The sequence below is a fragment of the Microplitis mediator genome, chromosome 3, assembly GCF_029852145.1.
Source record: "Microplitis mediator isolate UGA2020A chromosome 3, iyMicMedi2.1, whole genome shotgun sequence".
Taxonomy (NCBI): Eukaryota; Metazoa; Arthropoda; class Insecta; order Hymenoptera; family Braconidae; genus Microplitis; species Microplitis mediator.
In genome coordinates, this window is record NC_079971.1 from 17,484,603 (window position 1) to 17,500,129 (window position 15,527).

At 31.1% G+C, this 15,527-nt stretch overlaps 1 protein-coding gene across 3 annotated transcripts in view; it reads right to left on the minus strand.

The window, feature by feature from the left end:
• LOC130664434 (GTP-binding protein REM 1) overlaps window positions 1-15,527 on the minus strand; it is a 207,444-nt gene that overhangs the window by 148,460 nt on the left and 43,457 nt on the right. The window contains exon 1 of one of the 3 annotated variants that reach the window (XM_057464301.1): window positions 9,620-9,713. The exons of the other annotated variants lie outside the window; for them this stretch is intronic. The gene's annotated coding sequence lies outside the window, so the exon portion shown is untranslated. Of the gene's footprint in view, window positions 1-9,619; window positions 9,714-15,527 lie in introns of those variants that run through there. 3 annotated transcript variants of the gene reach the window in all.

A 15,527-nucleotide genomic window follows, 5' to 3' on the forward strand; every position in this document is an offset into this window, starting at 1 on the left:
GCGAATGTTTATGGGCCTCTGCCGCCACCTATGCTCGGCCAATACAGGTGTTCTTCTTTGATAAGAAGCCCCACCCGCTAGCCTAGTCATAGAAGCGGCAGAGCTCTGCAGATTCGATCGAGTTTTTGTGTTCCGCTATCATTTTGTAATGAAGTCGGCGCCACTTCAATTCGGTCGAAAAATTGTCGGTATTCCACCACCAGGGAGCTGACAATATAATGCACATAAATAGTATTGTGAAAATAAAATTTATTGGTGCATGCCGGGATCGAACCTGGTCCTACGCTTTGGTAAGCAAGTACCTTGTTCGATAGGCTATTGCCAGCCCCTCCTAATTATATCACTTAATTAATAATTTACAGATATTTTCAATGAGATTTAAAAAATGACTATATTCGTTCATGCATGATTATATCTAATCATATATGATTATATATGATCAGATCTGGCTAATTTTCATATCTGATTATATATGGACTTACATATAATTGTATATAATTATACAAAATCATTTTTTATCGGGAACTTCAATTTGTAAATATATCATTTCATCCAGGAAAAATTTTAATTGTTAAATAGTAAATAATGTGAAGAGAGAATATAACGGGATAAGATTGAATATTATTTTAGTATGCCACTTACAAGACTCAGACGCTTGAATATTTGGCAAATTAATGACGAATCCTATACTAAATTAATAACAAATACAATATCAAAATAAAACTTTACACAGGAATTATGTGTCACTTGATTTGGCTTAACTTATCGTTAGGTCTGCTCGCATTAGTACGTAATGAGTTCTGGTTGCAGAGTAGGGAGCTCTCAAAGCGTTCTCAGTTCTACTCTACTGATCTAGTTTAAAAGGTCATCAGGACCTACAAATAGATTATGAATTCACATTGAATTAGTGAATAATTTACAGTGAATATAACAAGTCATATTCCAGTCGAATTACGACAAGGTGAAAACAAGCCCATAACATATAATTAACAAGTTTACATCTTTTCCATTGATGATTTATTATTATTTTACTGCAACAATAAAGTTGTAATAAAATATAAAATTAAAATTATTTATTTTTGTAATGATGTTTCGAAGGTTAAAGAATAAGGATTTAGCAACGAATTGCATAGGAAAACCTACAAACAAACTAGTTCCTCAATCCTCAAGTTTAAAGAACATAGAAGCTTTGGTGTACAGATTTTAACAATCAGAAAAATAAGTCATACTCAATTTTGACGACGGTGACGAAAGATTACTCTGTACTACTTGCTGAGAGACTGGATTTAATTTTCGGCAGCAGTATTTTTGGTATTTCAACTATTTTTTAAATATAAAACACTTTGAAATTAACGTAAATCCGCCATGAAAGTCACTAAAATACAAATAAAATAGTACGGACTAGTTCTAATGAACATCTGATTCATTAATCATAAGTACCTGCCTATTAAACAATCTTCTAGTAATCTTCCGCAAGTCTGGTTTCAAGCCCACTAGTCTGTGCTTATATAACTATGCATTTTGCTGCACACACGTGTTCAAAGTTTTATATTGTAAGTTTTTCGTAAAACTTCGTAAAAATTATAAATCACAAAACATCATTAACAATGCATTGGTAATGTGTTCCATTGGAGGAGATAAGGTGATAGAGGTAGGAGTGCGATTTACAGTGTAATATGCTATGCCTTGATCAGATCTGGAGCGGGATATTTGTTAGTATCTGCTAATAATTTCTGGTGTGAGATACACCTAAGTATGCTACATCGATACATCTTGAGCAATATATATGGGGCATTCCACGCCAAGTAGTCCTATCAATGGATTTCGCATCTCCGATTTCGCTGACATTGGGACACTTTTTTGTTCCCCTAGAAAAGGGTTTTTATGAATTTTTTCAAATTTTTTCATCCCGCCAATCGAGATACATGAATTTTTTAAGATTTCGGGGATTTTTTTTTAAATACCCATAGTGTTTTTTTTTTAATTCGTGTTTGTTGATGAATTTTCTAAAAAATTCATGCAAAAAATTATTCATTATGAATTTGATTTTTTTTTTTTATTTTTAAATTAAAACAGTGATTTTAAGATTGTTTGTATCCTTCGATTTTTTTTAAAATTTTTAAAAACATTACTCCCCAAAACACGAATTTTGAGACTAGTCTCGAAATGGGATTATGATGGGTTATAATATTTTTAAAATTTTGAAATTAACGATTTTTTTTTTTATGTTTTTTTTTACAATTTAGGTATTATTGGCAATTTTATGAGATGATTTCTGAAAAAATACCATACACTATGATAATAAACAATTAAAGTCAAATTAAAGTAAAAAAAAAAACAAAAAAATAATAATTAATTTCAAATTTAAAAAAAAAATTATAACCCATCATTACCCCATTACGAGACTAGGCTCAAAATTCGTGTTTTGGGGAGTAATATTTTTGCAAATTAAAAAAAAATCGAAAGATACAAACAATCTTAACATCACTGTTTTAAGTTTAAAATAAAAAAGAAGAATCAAATTCATAATAAGTAATTTTTTGCATAAAATTTTCAGAAAACTCATCAAAAAAACACGAATTAAAAAAAAAAGACTCAAATCGGACAATTTTCCACTAAGTTATGGCTATTTAAAAAGAAGTCCCCGAGATCTTAAAAAATTTGAAAAAATTCATAAAAACCTTTTTCTGTGGGTACAAAGATGTGCCCCAATTTCAGCGGAATCAAAGATGCAAAATCTATTGGTAGGACGAGTTGGCATGGAATGCCCCATATATTCAAAATTCTTGTAAACTTCATGAAGTATAGCATAACACAAAGTTCTCTAACAAATCTTACGCAAGATTTGAAACATAAAACTTTACACCAGTCTGCAGCAAGATACATAATCATAGAAAGACATAGATGACTAGTGAACTTGTGAAAAAAAAAGAATCGACACGTCAACCTTTTGGAGAGAGAATACATTTCTGACCGAGAAAATTTTTTGTTTTTATTGAAGAAGAAAATTTTTGGAGCAAGAAATTTTTTTTTCTTGGCCCAAGCAGCTTTTATTTTCGCTTAAGCGATTATTTTTTTGGAGCAAAAGAATTTTTTTCTCGGTCCAATGGACTTTTTTTTGTTCATTCAAGACGTTTTTCTTTTAAGAAAAAAATTTTTTCTTGGGACAAGAAAAACTTTCTTGGTCCAAGCAAACTTTTTTTCGTTCGAAGGGTGAGTTTTTGATGTGAGAAAAAGTTTTTCTTGGGGCAAGAAAATGTTTATCGGTGCAAGTCAACTTTTTTCGTTCAAAACGTTTTGTTGGTTTCTTGGAGTGAGATGACTGATTTTCTTTAGACAAGAATTATTCCCTTAAACCAAGAAATTTTTAATTTCGCTACAAAAATAAATTTTTTTTGGAGCAATAGAATTTTCTGTCTTCAACCAATAGAAAGTTTTTGAATCAAGTGTTTTGTTTTTATTGAATCAAGAAAAAAAATTCGGAAGACTATAATTTTCTTGAATCAAGTTAACTGTTTTTTCTATGTATAAATATAGGGGGGCAAAACGGATTCCTTAAGAAAATACAAAGTTTTCGGGAACTCAAATATACGTTGACCCATACAGGAGCTGCCAGAGTTGAACGAAGAGGCCCTCCTCGGCTCAGCACTGGCGAACCTAGCTTTAGCACATCTATATTGGCCCATGCTTGGGTCAACAATAGGTACCTAATCGTGGCCATCCCAACTATAATCTGAGCCTGGGCTAGGACTAGATAACCTAGCCTTGGCCGTTACAATGATTACCCAGGCTTGGGCCAAGACAGGGTTTTCCTGTCTTGGCCATCCAATGGAAACCCACACTTGGCCAGGACTGGGTAATCTAGCCTTGGTCATTCAATAGCGACCCAGGCTCGGGCCAGGACTGGGTAACCTAGCCTTGGCCGTGATAATGATTACCCGGGCTTGGGCCAAGACTGGGTTCTCCTGTCGTGACCATCCAATGGAAACCTAGACTTGGGCTAGGACTGGGTAACCTAGCCTTGGTCGACTCAATGATTACCCCAGTTTAAGCCAAGACTAGATTCCTCTGCCTCGATCATTTAATGGCAACCCAGACTTGGGCCAAGGTAAAATTATACAAGTTTGGATATCCCTATAGTTACCCATCCTTGGGCGAGAATTGGCTAACCCAGGTTTTTTATTAATTACTCAATTAACTTATTATTATAGTTTTTTAAATTAATAATTATTTATTTTTGAATTTAAATAAGTTGTAATTAATGAATATTTCAACATTCTGATTAAAATTATTTAGAACTAATAATTGAAATATTTTTTAGTTCGTTATTATTTGCAATCAACAACCGTAATTTTATAATTTTACTTATAAAAATTAATTTAATTAAGAAATAACTTATGAATTTTTGTAACAAATGTTATTTTTAATAATGGTGTTAGAGCAAGATAATTTTACTTATAAAAATTAATTTAATTAAGAAATAACTTATGAATTTTTATAACAAATGTTATTTTTAATAACGGCGTTAGAGCAAGATAATTAAGCTGGGTTCTTGATAAATAATCAATTAAATTTAATAAATTTTATTTTTAAGAATTATGTGATTATAATATAAATAATGTGAAATTATGATTTTTTTTTCTTAATCGAAAATATTAATTAAATTGCTCTTTATACACTGGTCACAAAAATTAAGGGATAGAAAAAAAATCCGAAATTTTTATATATTAATATATAATTATATTTTTATAATTTAAGGATATTCGGAAATCTTGCTATAACTTTGGATAAAACGGATGAACAAAGGATATCTTCATTTTTTTTTCAACCTCAAAGTGTCCTAAACAAACCCTGAAAATTTCAAATCACTGCGATTTTTCGTTCTTAGTGCCCCGAGGCTTTAAATTTATCGATTTTGTCCAAAATCACCATAATTGGTAGTTTCTCGGTTTTTGTTCATTTTTTCGATTTGAAAATGTTTTTTCTACCGATAACTTTTATTTCCTTGATCAAAAAGATTGATTGTTAAAAAAAATTAAAAAAAAAAAAAATTTTGAAAAAAATCCTTTTTGTTTTAATTTTTTTTTGTTGTATCCACTATGATTTATCATTGTCAAAAAAAATTCCTCAAATTTTTTTTCACCGCTGTATCTGCATCTGCTTCAAATGTCAACTTAACAAACATACACTTTGGGTAACGGTAATGCCGGCGGTAAAACAAAAATTGAGAAATTTTTTTTGACAATAATAAATCATTGCGGATACAACAAAAGAAGAATTTTTTTCAAAATTTTTTTTTTTTTAATTTTTTTCGACAATCAATCTTTTTGATCAAGGAAATAAAGGTTATCGGTAGAAAAAACATTTTCAAATCGAAAAAATGAACAAAAACCGAGAAACTACCAATTATGGTGATTTTGGACAAAATCGATAAATTTAAAGCTTCGGGGCACTAAGAACGAAAAATCGCAGTGATTTGAAATTTTCAGGGTTTGTTTAGGACACTTTGAGGTTGAAAAAAAAACGAAGATATCCTTTGTTCATCCGTTATATCCAAGGTTATAGCAAGATTTCCGAATATCCTTAAATTTGCGAATTTTGACCTTTTTTTTTACTAAACAATATCGCTTTAAAAAAAATTTTTCTATCAAAAGCCACTAATTTTGCCTTATAGAGAATGTTTTCCAGTTTTTCAAAAACTTTCCTTTATTCTCTGTACGACCGATACGTCCGGAGTTATTGATTATCAAAGCCAAAATGGCCTTTTTTGCTTTGATCAATGATAACTCAGCGCCAAATCGTCGTAGATACTTTTTCAGGCCGCCAAATTAAAGGGCATAAAATTTCCTAAAAGATTCATAAGGTCGGATTATTCAAAAAAATTTATTGACGCCCATAGAGTTATTGAAAGACTAGCAAAAATTTTGAAAATTTTTTTTTCTTCGGTTTTCTTATAATTACTCCGGAATCGTACATGATAAAAAAATTTGAGGTCCAGATCTAAAAACTAGAAACTTGAGGCTACAATTTCCTTTTTTAATTTTCTTTTGCGACCATTTTTCACCGAGTTACAGCATGTTGATAATCACCTAAAAATTTCGGATTTTTTTTCTATCTCTTAATTTTTGTGACCAGTGTATCTCATATAACCGAGTGGTTGTAGTAAAATGAATAAGTAGATCATATAAAAATTTCCTTTCAACATTAGTAGGTTCGTCCAGTAGCTACCGTTCAAACCCAGCAATCAGAAGGACGTCAGTTCGCGCCCAGAGCCCAGCAGAATTTTCACCGAGTTTTTTGCACGTCATTTACCTCACTTAAATAATTTAAACACTAACGAACACAAACTCCAGTAGGTTAATAATAATAAAATTTTTTTTTAATTAATTTTATTTGTATTTTTGATGCATGGGCCAGGTCTGGCAAGCAAGCATGGATCAGGGCTGGCAACCAGGCTTGGCACGATGTTATCATTCCAGACTTCTACCAAGGCTGGAAAAGGGCTGGCTTACAAGTTTGGCCCAGAGTTCTACATAGTTGAACCAAGCCTGGGCCCGTTGTATTTTTCTGTCTGGGGAATCTTTTTTTTTTATGATATTCGAAGAGTACAGAAAAAAATTTAAGCAGCTACACTTGAAATCAAATAAACGTATACTTACATACGAAATTTATTGTACAACTTCTAATTTCACTGAATTATGAATCATTCGATCCAGATGTTTTTTGCAATCAATTTCCATGTAAAATAGTAAAGAGGGTGAACGCAATCATTTTTTTTTTCCACATTGGATTTTCCTTTTATGGTCCCACATGAAATCCAATGTGGAAAACTGACTATATAATTTTTATTCAAGTTAGGTTTTCCCCCTTAGGTCCTACACAAAATCCACTGGGAAAAAATGACTAATACTTTTTATCTTCACGTTGGGTTTTCTCACTTTGATCCCACACAGAACCCAGTGAAGAAAAATCATAACAATTATTTTATTTCCACGTTGGGTTTTCCCACTTTGATCCCACACAGAAACCAATGAGGAAAAATGATTATAATTATTTAATTTTCACGGTGGGTTTTTCCACTAAGGTCTCCCACAAGCCCCAATAGGATAAAACTTACAATAATTTAATCTCTTTTTGAGTAGGATATCCCAGTTAGGTTTTTATTGGGTCTTCATACGGATGTTCCTATTCGACATGCCTTATTGGATCCCAATGAGGTCCACATATATACTCTGGGGGATCTCACAGTACTTTTTAGATGGGCAGTCACCGTTCGCTTACTAGATAATACAGGTTCCTTTCAACAGTAGATGTGTTACTATATAAAATAGGTATACACACTGTACGGAGATGCGAAAAACTCCCCTGACAAATGTGTTCCGTTGTCGTTCAACATAGTAACCATTCCTGTGCTAGGCAGGAACTGTTGTTTTCAGTCGCATGTCTAATTACTGTTGTCAAAATTAGTTCCCGCAATTCTCGCTAAACAGTAGTCTGACTATGAAAATCAAGATAAAAAACTGAAAATCACTAAACTAAATGTCTCGAAATTCTGGTTTTCACAAAGATTTTCAAGCTAAATAAAAAAAAAAATATATCATTTCTTAAAATCATCGTTCTCAAAAGATCTATGAGAATTTGAATCGATTTAAATAAATCTACTCTGATCAAAGTTGATTCGAATAATGGAAAACCCGGGTCAAAAAAATAGATCTGTTTTAAAATAAATAATAAATTCAAATATTTTTTCTTTAATTCAAGTTTATAAATCGCATTTATTTTATATAGGAATTTAATCGGATTTTGTCCGTACTAGTCATTATCCAGGCCAATATCAGACTCATTATTGTATGATATTTAGTCTGCTTTAAATCGTGTTTAGACTAAAAACAGACTGTTTTATTATAATTATTAGTCTGTATTCAATTGTTTTTAAGGGAAGAAACAGACTTTATTTACTATACGTTTTAGTCTGTTTTTAATCGTTTTTACATAAAAAAAAACAGGACTTTTTACAAGTATAAAAAATAATAACAATAATAATCTAGATTTATACATTTATTTTAATTTTCTTAATATTTGTAACATGTTAATGCGCTTCCGTAATAAGATGTCACAAGAAATTTGATGGTTTCAATTGCCAAAATATTTTCGATTTTATTCAGAAAACAAAAAAAAATTCTTGACATTTTAAGAGTTATTTTATTACTTTTACTCAATACTATAAATATTCAGTCAAGACAACAAAAAAATAAAGCTGTCAAACTTTCATTAACTGCCGACATTTTTAAACAAAAGACACTAAATATATCGTAAACAAAACATAATCAATTCTGTAACTTAATATATTTTTTATAAATATGGCCCATAAATAAAAATATTACAAGTCCACGATTTAATCTAGTTTTGCCCTTGCAAACTTTCAGAACTAAAATTTTTCAAAGTTCAAAAATTCATATAGTTTTGTCTGCCCGTAACGCAATTGTTTTTTAAAACACCAGATCAAAAACAGCTTAGAATTTTTATAAAAGATCAAAAACAGATCGAATAGTCCAATTAGACTAAAATCAGATCAAATGTTTCGATCCGGGAAATCCGATCTAATTAGATCTAGTTCGATGGCTATTACATTTCTATTAAGTAATTCGGGATAAAGTTTCATTTGCAACTAATAAAGTTGAAGCTATTAAATCAAAAAATACGAAAAAACAAATTTAAGTAGGGTTGAAAATAGATATCGTTTACTCGCCACAATTTTAATTATATGATAATTTGACTATCAAGTGTACTTATAAAAAATTAATCATTTTAATGTCAAAATATCGCCGTAGATTAACAAAATCTTGCGTAATTTGGAGTTAAAATCGCATCATCATTTAAATTTCTTGATGTAAATTAAAATAAGAAATGTTTAATTGATGCGATATTATAGGTCAAAATTCTATAACATAGTTTTAAGAATAACTTCATTGAATCAAAAAACAGTTGTTTTAAAATAAAAAAAAAAAGTCGTATAAATAAGAACAAATCGAAAATATTGTAATAGTAATAAACTTTTTACATCAATACATCTCAGCTCCCAATACCTGATTAAATACAATTCTTAAACTACAAGGAGCAATAAAGATTTAAAAAAATTATTGGATTAAATATCTAAATTAAGTTGCAAGAATAATACTCATGTAAATAAATTTCAAAAAACATGTTTATCTACGTATTCTATTCTATTTCTCTTGACTTTATTGAAAATCAATAAGAGATTTCCTGTGAAATGTGAAGAGTTTACATTTTATTGATAGAAAAGCTAAGACTATTTCTAAGAAGTTCTTAGCTATTACAGAAGAAAGAATTTAATGTAAGGTTGTTAAGAAAATTACGATAATTAAATATAATAAGTATTATGTATATTTGGAAATAAGGAACACGATAAGACAGAATGGAAACAAGGAGACATTCATTAAGTTTTATTCAATATTGCTCGTCAAAAGTAATACACCTAAATAATAATTAAAATATATGATAAAAAATTGTCAGGATACAGTTTACCAGTTCCCAATGGTAATATTAGACAATATTGCAGAATTCAGCAACTACAGGGAATAAAAGCAGACAAACTTACTTTTCTGTATAGGTGTTGAGCCGATAATCGAAAACGTGAAGTGAACTGAGCTGACATGAGAAACGACGATGACGTCGTTCAGCTTTGATGTGCTTTGGTTGGGCGTTCAACAATATATTTTTTGCGCCGGCGCTATTAAGTTCTATAATTATTTATATGCTACATTTCCAGTTAACTTTGTAAAGAGCTACAGACTGATATATACATATAAATGTACATACAGGGTGATCCAAAATTAGTTTTACATCGAGAAAATTTAAGTAAAGGAGATGATTCTGAGCGTAAAGTTGGTAGACCATTTTTTCTAATTTTAGTATTTTGGGAGTTATTGAATATTTAAATTGACCAATGAGAGACGTGCTTTTGAATTCAAAAAATAATACGATCGAATGAATGATAAGTTTGGCAAGGTCGCACACAGCCAATTTCACGTCGTACTTATGTTAAGCTAAGTATTATTTGTGTAATAACGTAAAAATATTTGTAAACTGTCAAAGTTACACGTGTCTAATTAACCTTTACTTTTGTTCGAATTGATTTTTGTATATGTTTGACAGGCTACAACTATGATAATGCAATGGTTAAATTACATTTTGATTTAAATGTGTTGAAGTCAAGTAAGTATTATCAAATAAAATTAATAACTTTCTTTTAAATGTTCGTTAGATTGATTTGAATGCAATTTACATTTTTTTTTTTTTTTTTTTAAACACGAAATATAAAATTTTTTTTTACTTTGTTGAGTACAATGACAGAAAATGAAATTACAAAAATATTAATTTTTATAAAGAAGCTGACAAGTCACTTCCGTAAATCTTACCCGAATAAATTGATCAAAAGATTCAAAATTTGAATTGTCCAATTAGATGATAGATTTGGTATTTATTTGAGATTTAAGAACTTTTGAGATAAATAGTTTTTTATGAAAGAATGAAAAAAAAAAATCTGTCTATCGGTTGACCCTGCGGGCCAGCCCCAAAACTTCCCACTGTTTTCGAGCTCAAAGAGCTCGAAAACATCGTTGTGTATACATTTTCTTCGAGCTCGAAAATACTTTTGTGTGCCATTGTTTTCGAAAAAAACCGATTTTAGCACTTCTTTTTCCCACGATATCTCACGAACGAGTTAATCGATTGTAATGGTGGAGGCGGCAATCGGCGTATTTTATTGAGTTCTAGAGCTGATAAAATTTTAAAATTGGTTGGTTCAGTTGTTTCGAAGATATTCGGAAAAAACCGTTTGTTACCATTTCTTTCTCCCGCGATAACTCTCAAACGAATACTCCGATTGAGATGGCCAAGGCGGCAATCGATGCGTTTTATTAAGTTCTAGAGCCGACTAGATTTTAAACTTGATCGTATAAGTCGTTTCTGAGAAATCAATAAAAAACTAAAAAAAAAACTTTTTTTTTCGTAATTCACATTTGACATTTTTTGGAAATTTTTTATTTTTTTTGTCATTTCCTTGCATTTGCTGAGTTACCAACGCAAAAATTTGAGAAAAGTCGAAAAAAAAAAATTTTTTCATTTTGATTATGATTACACAATTAAAGGAACAAAACTTGCTCCTTTAATTGTTTAGCTAAACTTTGATCGATGATTCCCAAAAAACGGTTCGATAGATCATTTTAAAAATTTACAGGGGTCTTGGGGGTACATTAAGCTAAAAAAGTCCCTGGCAACATTATTTTTTTTATCGATATTTGCAGAGTAGCGGTTGATTTACTAAAAAACCAAAAAAAGTCATTTTTTTTGTACTTTCTTCTAATGGATGTTAAAAATAAAAAAAATTTTTTTTTTTCAAAAAATGATGACAGGGTCTTGTAGGGAATTTATTCAAGTTTTCAACGCCGCCCTTCAACTTTCTGTGCGATCATTGGTACCTGAAATATCGAAGATCAAAGCCAAAAAGATCATTTTCTGTTTGAAGGCTGATATCTCTGCGACAAATTGTCCTACGAGGTTAAAAAAAAAAACCAAATTGAAGCTGAATAAATTTGCTAAACGATGTATGCATTCGTTTAGTTAAAAGAATTTTTCTGCGGTCCGTGGGCTCTTCGGAAAAAAAAAAAAAATTTAGAAATTTTTTGGCTCTCGGTATTTCTCATGTTTGCGCAATAATCGGAGCTTTTAAAAAATTTTGAAAAAAATACACCTAAACTAGAGATTTCAAGCTATAAAATGCTTTTTTTAAATTTTAGATATGATTTTTTTTCACCAAGTTACAGCCTTCCAAAAATCACTAAAAAATTTATAAAATTTTTCTGCTCCTTTAATTTTTTGCATTAGTGTATATGGGTGCCGTTCCTATAATCAACATTTCAAAAAGAACGGTTACCATGGATTATGGGAACCATTTCCACAATAGATTGTAATTGTTACCATAAATTTCTCTCCGTGTACTATTGAGAAACTTTCAACTCTTTTATGGATCCCAAGTTGAAATACATTTATTCCCAACCGATTCGCTATATGACTTAGTGATCAATAATAAAAATTGAGAGTCCTACCTGCTTATGCAAACGGGTACTTTTCTATTTCTTCTGTTTTCATGGCTATTTGTTTTTAATGGTAATCTAAGTTTTAAATAGAAATTGTAACGCGCTTTTATAAACATGCTTAAATAGTATGTATAAGCTAATTTTTTGTACAAATATTAATTACTTTAATTTCTACAGGTAATCAATAGCAATAGGGTATTTTGGACGATTCTGATTTATACCCAAAATATCATCCTTGGGAGCGATGAAAAAATGACAATCACACAGTCTTAAATTACCTACTGAAAAATAATTTTTTTGTTTATGAAATTTTTATTTTTAGCGGTGATTTTCTGCCACAGATGATCATCCTCATTCACACATTTACCCACACATTATCCCACACACTGACTCACATGCTATCTCATACATTGACACACACAGTCAGCCACCCATTGACCCACTATGGGCCCACACATTATCCTACACATTAAGCCACACATTCAGGTACACTATATCCCACGCAATGACCTACAGACTATCCCACGCATAGACCCACATATTCAGCCACACATTGACACACTATCCTACAGATTGACTCACATATTCAGCCACACATTGTCCCACACATTCAGCTACACATTATTCCACACATTCAGCCACACATTGACGCACAAACTATCCCAGACATTGACCCAAACACTATCCCACGCATTGACCCAAACATTCAACCACACATTATCCCATTCATCGACCCACACACTATCTCAAACATTGACACTATATCCCACACATTGACCGACACATTATACCACACATTGACCTACATATTATCCCACACATTGACTAACATACTATCCGTCGCATAAACCCACACATTGTCCAACACTTCCAGCCACACAGTCATCCACACATTTACTCACACATTGTTTTACATTTTTAACCACACATTTGCCTGCACATTGTCCCACTGATTCAACCACACATTCGTCCACAACTTATACTACACATTGTCCGGAGATATATTGTCGTAAGAATATTTTGGCAAGGATATTCGTCGGGGATATTTTGTACGGTAACCAAGACGCCTATTATCCAGGAGATCCATCTGAATCTAAGCCAACTTAAGTAGATCTAGTGCCATTAAACTAGAACTAAAATTTTGGATGAAATAAAATCTGAGTTGATCAATAGATCAATCAAGCGCACACGCGTGTATGTCTGTGTGTATACGTGTAAGCCCAATTTAAATATCAGAGATCAATTTCAATCTTAATTATCAGGACAATAGAAAAAAACTTAAGACAACAATCAAGACAAAATTGCGACTAATTTGGAAAAACTGACGAGCCAGAAACCAAAACGAAAGATGGGATAAACATCAGGATAACGAACAACACGAAAATCGACATGAAATTAGGAGAACAACTAAGACAATCATTAAGATGAAACTCGGAGAACAAACAACATAAAAGTCATAACGAAATCACCACACTTACAAGTAAAATATAAGAAAAAAACAGCAAAAAATGGAACCCAAAGTCTGGATGACAAGCAATCAAAAATCAAATTCCAATTCTAGGTTTAAGATTGAGTCTGTCAAATGTTACAAATTTGTTGAAAAGTTTCAAAATAAATCATGGCCATTAAAAAATTTGTCATTTTCAGCCTACAAATCGTTAGAGTAAGTTTTCTTATAGATAAAATGCTGTAAAGTCTAATTTTGTTTATACACAAATTTCTACATACACATACTCTAAGGAGATTCATTTCCGCAAAAGTTTTTTAACTTCCCGCTAAGAAAATCGACGATTTTCGAAAAATTCGGGAAGTTATTGTTTTCACCCCGATTTACGAAAATCGAAATTTCATCAGATGTCGACGTTTTGAGGTGCTAGAAAGCTATTCTGACTTTTTCAGAATGATGTCCGAGTGTCTGTATGTATGTATGTGTGTGTGTGTGTATGTGTGTATGTATGTGTGTGACCGGTCTATAACTTTTTAACTAATGAACTGATTTGGGTGGTTAAGTCGGCAATCGAAAGAGCTTGTTGGCCATCAACTTTTCTGAGAATTTCAGATCATTTGATCAAGTAGACTCTAAAATATTGGTGAATTACGAAAAAATAATTTTTTTTTTTTTAGTTTTTTATTGATTTCTCAGAAACGACTTATACGATCAACTTCAAAATCTAATCAGCTCTAGAACTCAATAAAACGCGTCGATTGCCGCCTTAGCCACCTCAATCGAATAATTCGTTCGAAAGTTATCGCGGGAAAAAGAAATGGTAAAAAACGGTTTTTTGCGAATATCTTCGAAACAACTGGACTAAAAAATTCCAAAATCTTATCAGCTCTAGAACTCAATAGAATACGTCAATTGCCGCCTCAACCATCGAAATCGGTTTATTCTTTCGTGAGATATCGTGGGAGAAAGAAGTAACATCGTACTTTTTATAGCTTCCATCGTATTATAACAGAGGCAGCACTGTAATATTTATTTTGTTAAAAAGTAAATAGAAATATTAAATGTACGAATAGATATAGTTTTTAAAGTGTAATTTTTAGTTATTTTTTTTTTACGATGTTAAATTGTAATTTTTGCAGTAATTTTTAATCCTAAAAGTCTTTGTTAAAATTACGATGTTAAATAGTAAAAAATATAACCCACATAATAAATTTTAAAATAAAACATTTAAAAATTGACATTAATAAAAGTCTTGTCCGAGATTACGATGTTAACATCGTAAATTTTGGTAGAATTTTCTTTCCGTGTACTCGTAAGTGCACAAAAAAAAATTGTTGAGTTTTTGTTGAATTTAAGTTAACAATTGGTTGACTTAAATTCATGATAACAAATTGTTGTTTTATATTTATCATTATGTCAACAATTTTTATTGTGACGCTTGAGTAAGAGATTAAGGCTAACTTATAACTAACTTTTAGTTAGCATTCCCATTTATGGCAACATCTAGTGACCTTTGGGTTGACAAATAGAATCTTTTGTTTTAACAACCGCGTTAGCGTTGAGGCTCTTGCCATGTCAGCCATTTAATCTAGAGTGCGTCAGAAGTGTGTATCTGTGCATGGATAAGCTTTACCCTCGTGAAATAATTTATAAACAGAACATTCAATTAAAAAAATAACAAGACAGGCAAGTATAAATATATTGTTTTTAAAATTTTTTTTAATTTGTTCTGTTTTGGGGATAAAAGGTTCACTGAATCAGATTAAAACTTAATCTTTATTATGTAAATGATTTCAGAGTCAAGAAATAAGCAAAATAGGAGGTAAAAATCCTCAAAAAGGTACAAAAGCCATCCTGGATAATTTGTTGACTAATAAGATCGCGGCTAACCCTAGTAGCAATGGAATTGGGCAAGATTATTTGGAAAGATACTTGGAGAAGCACTTTGTAAAGAATTGGAC